The 4,926-nt window shown below is 31.4% G+C and overlaps 1 pseudogene; it reads right to left on the bottom strand.

The window, feature by feature from the left end:
* Window positions 1–452: 452 nt before the first annotated feature.
* On the bottom strand, window positions 453–3,456 carry LOC123246470 (annotated as a pseudogene).
* Window positions 3,457–4,926: the final 1,470 nt, after the last annotated feature.

Genomic DNA, 4,926 nt, shown 5'->3' with positions numbered 1-4,926 from the left:
TTACTTTACTGTTTGAGAGAGACATTTTTGAAATAGAACTTTGGAAATGCAGAGGAATAGAATGTCGGTTGGAAGGACAGAGAGGATGTGGGAGGAAAGAACCCAAAGGAAGTGGAGCTTTGGAGAGTTGGAGGAGAGTTGGAGGAGAGTGGGTTAGAAACTGACCCATTATTTGCTCATTTGTTTTTCCTCATATTTGGAAGTATGACATAAAGTTGTGGTCAAGTACTAGTTTGGGAGTCATGAAGACCATGTTAGAAATCCCCTTAAAACAGCTATGTAAGTCTTGGAAAGTCATAACTTCTTTCTACATTAGACAACTCCTGAAACCTTATCTACTAAGTTGTGGGTATCTAAGGATGGGGAATGGGACCCAATTCTAGGAATTCTATCAAAGAAGCCATATTAATATACATGTATACACCCTTTCATATATGTATATTTCTATTCATTCATCCATCTCTCTCTTTCTCTGTATAGTGAAGTTCATGAATTGTACTAAGAATATGCAACTGTTTCCATCTTCATTCCACCTTATCTTCAACACTTAATTTATATTAATTTATGTGAGAAATATGTTTTAATTATTTCCCCAAAGCATTTAATTACTTTAATGTTTCATGCCTCTCTGGATGGTGCTATACAGTTTTCGTAAAATCATCCTATTTTTGCTGATTTTTCCATATTTCTTTTACTCCAAAGCCTTGCTTTTTGTACTCAGCATTTTTTCCAGCTATGCTAGTTTCTATGTCTTTGTAACTTTCCCCCCTAGTTTTCTCTTTCTTTGAGACTTATGTCATATGGATGAAGGGCTTTTTCCCACTGAAAATTCTTACTGAGACAAGGGACTCACCATGAATGTATAGTGGTTATATTCTTCCTGAGATTCAGTATTTTACCATTTAATGAAACTCTTCACTACCATTGATTCTTTGATTATCAATAGCACCATCTCTATAAATAAAGGGATTCTTCTTTTTGTTGGTCACTACCCTCTCGCTGAAGCAGTGGTTCAGATCAAACTCTCACAATGTACCTTGCAAGCCACCATGGAGAGATGGTAGGTGCCCTTGCCTCCAGAGCAGAGGTTACTGTTAGTAATAGAAGTTGTTTATTTTAATACATTATTTTTAAAATTTGTTTTTCTATTAATAAACTTTATTTGCAAGAATCTCAACCCATACCTCACCTGCCCAGATAAAAGAAGAGCATCATCTGGATGATATGTTTGTATGTATAGATTATGCCTTTCACATTTTCATTTTTCTGTCCATTTAGTGGATGTGATATTCATAATTTATTCTTCCAGTATTAAATCTGTAGGTGTGTATGAGGCTTTCTTGGTTTTACTCATTTCATTGTTCATTATCCTATATAGTTCTATCCAAGCCTTTTTAAAAAATTAGCCTGTTCATCATTTCTTGTGGTGCAGTAATATTCCGTCACAATCATATACTACAATTTGTTTACCCATTCTCCAGTTAATGGGCAATTCTCTCAATTTCCAGTTTTTTTGTCACCACAAAGAGAGCTGCTATAAATATTTTGGAACGTATAGGTTAATTTCCTTTTTCTTTGATTTCCTTGGGAAATAGACCCAATTGCTACATATGAGAGTATATGCAGATTTTAACCTCCCTGGATGTAATTGCAAATTGTTCTCTGAAATGCTTGGATCAATTCACAGCTCCACCAACCTTGTATTAGTGACTTCTTTTTTTCTTTTTCACATTAGCTTCAACATTGCTCATTTTTCTCTATTAACATTTTAGCCATTCTGAGGTGTGCGAGATGAAATCTCAGAATTACTTTGGTTTGCACTTCTCTAATCAGTAGTGTCTAAGTACATTTTTTCATATATCTATATATGGCTTTGATTTCATCTGAAAATTGTTCATATTTTTTACACATTTATCATTTAGTGGATGTTTCTTGTTCTTATGAATTTGACAAAGTTCCCTATATATTTTAGACATGAAATTCTTACCTTGACACTGTCTTTATTTTTCCCCCAATTTTCAATTTTCCTTATTACTTTGACAAAATTTGTTTTATTTGTAAAAATCGTTTTCAGTCTTATATATTCAAAATTTTCTATTTTACATCTCATAGTGCTCTCCATCTCTTGTAGATTCATAAATTCCTCTACTATCCACAGTATTTATATATCCTTTTATGACTAGCACACATCCATTTTCACCTTATCTTAGTTAATACTATAAGATACCTATCTATTACTAGTTTCTGCCAAATTAATTCTTTTTTTTACCAAATAATTTTTTACCAAATAATAATTTCTTATTAACCAATCTGAATCTATATTTTTCTCAAATAGGTTATTATATTTTATGACTGTTTTCTGTGTGTGCTGTTCCATTGATCTACTTTTCTATTTCTTATCCATTACCAGATAATTGTGATAATTATTCACTTATAAGACAATTTAAAATTGCTACTGCTGGCTCTCCTTCCTTTTAATATTTTTATTTATTCATTTGATATTCTTAATTCTTTTTTCTTCCAAATAAATTTTATTATGTTTCTAGCTCAACAAAAACAATTTTGGTAACTTATTTTAGAAAAATTGAATAAATTATTTTAGGTAGAATTGTTATTTTAATTATAATGGCTCTGCATATGCATGAATAATTCATTTTTTCCCAGTTATTTATATTAAACTTTGTGCAAAATGTGTTTTATAATTATTTTCAGGTAGCTCTACATTTGTTTTTGCATGTATATTCTATAAAGGTGAAAATTAATGGTTTAACAATAATTTTATGAAATTTTGTGGTTGATAATATTTATTATAACTCAAGGAGTCAGAAATTTATTTATAAATATTTACAAAATAGAGAGGAAACAAGAAAGTATAGAAATGTGAAGAGGTTAGAGAGCTTATCTATTCTATAAACCTAAATTAATTCCTTTGATTTTTCTTCTCTTACTGCTATTTTTAGCATTTCAAATATGTTAAATAATGTTGATGATAATTCCTGATCCTATTGGAAAGGCTTCTAGTTTCTAGCAGTGTACTATCTTAAGAAAAATCCATTTACACTGATGCTTTCCTGTGTCATTTTAATACATTATTAAACACACCCATTGAGCTTTCTTATTTGCAGATATTACAGTTTTAAAAGTATCAGTCACAGGCTTTAGTCAGTAGGAGACATAAAGCCTCCAACCTTGACTAGAGCAATAGTGTAGAATTCTCCCCAGACATACTTCATCCTTTTATTTTCCTCAACTACCCACAATTACTCAGGACCTTTCATTTAGTTACCAGGTACCTACCCATTTTCTCCTCTTCTTTCCTTACTTCTAAATATGTTACTTACTTGACTTAACGTTTGTTTCTCTGAGGTAAAGGGCAAAGGTTGCACAGTTCAAACTTCTGTGACTAATGTAACAGGACTGGGACTTCTCTTCAACTGAACTTAAATCATTGAACATTGCCACCTTATTCCTTGGTTTATACCACCTCCTGAAGGACACTTATGAATGAGAATAAATCTAATATAGTTCATTTATTGTAAGGTATTTGATACTTCAAATATCATTCTCCCCTTTGCCAAGATAAATTCAGAATGGTTTAATGACTTAAATATGAAGAAGGAAACTATAAGTAAATTAGGTGTACATTGAAATATGTGTCAGATCTATGGGAAAGAAAAGAATTTAAGAACAAGCAAGAGATAGAGAATATTACAGAATTTATAATGAATAATATCGATTACATTAAAATAAAATTATTAAATTTATCATTCATATTATTATTAAATATAATTTCATTAATTTTAATATCTCAATGACAATGTACTATTTTACTTTATTTTAATATTTTATACTTACATTATTATGAAATATTATATTTACAAAATAAATTATTTTATAACAAAATTATTAAAATGAAGTTTTTGTACAAACAAAACCAATGCAACCAAAATTAGAAGGGAAGAAACAAATTGGGGGAAAATATTTGTAACAAAAACTTCAGAAAAAGGTCTAATTTCTCAAATTTATAAGAAGCTCAATCATTTGTACAAAAAGTCAAGCCATTCCCCAATTGACAAATGGGCAAGGTATATGATTAGGCAGTTTTCACAGGATGAAATCAAAACTATCAATAAATACATGAAAAAGTGTTCTAAATCTCTTATAATTAGAAAAATGCAAATTAAAACAATTCTAAGGCACCACCTCATACCTAGCAGGTTGGCTAATATGATATCAAAGAAAAGTAATGAATGTGGGAGGGGGCATTGCAAAATTTGGACACTAATGCATTGCTGGTGGAGTTGTGAATTGATCCAATCATTCTGGAAGGTAATTTTGAATTATGTCCAAGGGACTTGAAAAGACTGCCTACCCTTTGATTTAGCCATACCACTGCTGGCTTTATAACCCAAAAAGACAATAGGGAAAAATACATGTACAAAAATATTTATAGCTGCACTCTTTGTGGTGGCAAAACACTGAAAAATGAGGGAGTGTCCATCAATTGGGGAATGACTGAAAAAATTGTGGTATCTGTTGGTGATGGAATACTATTGTGCTAAAAGGAATAATGAACTGGAGGAATTCCACGTGAACTGGAACAAACTCCAGGAATTGATGCAGAGTGAAAGGAACAGAATCAAAAGAACATTGTACACAGAGACTGATACACTGTAGCACAATCCAATGTAATGGACTTCTCTATTAGCAACAACACAATGATCCAGGACAATTCTGAGGGACTTATGAAAAAAGAATACTATTCACATCCAGAGAAAGAACTGTGGGTGTAAAAACCAAGAAGAAAAACATGTGTTTGATCACATGGCTCCCTGGGGATATGACTGAGGCTGTAGACTCCAGATGATCACTCTATTACAGATGGTAACAATATGGAAATAGATCTTGATCAATGATACATGTAAA

Source organism: Gracilinanus agilis, chromosome 4 (genome assembly GCF_016433145.1).
Source record: "Gracilinanus agilis isolate LMUSP501 chromosome 4, AgileGrace, whole genome shotgun sequence".
Lineage (NCBI taxonomy): Eukaryota > Metazoa > Chordata > Mammalia > Didelphimorphia > Didelphidae > Gracilinanus > Gracilinanus agilis.
This window is presented reverse-complemented; position numbering and strand designations above follow the sequence as displayed.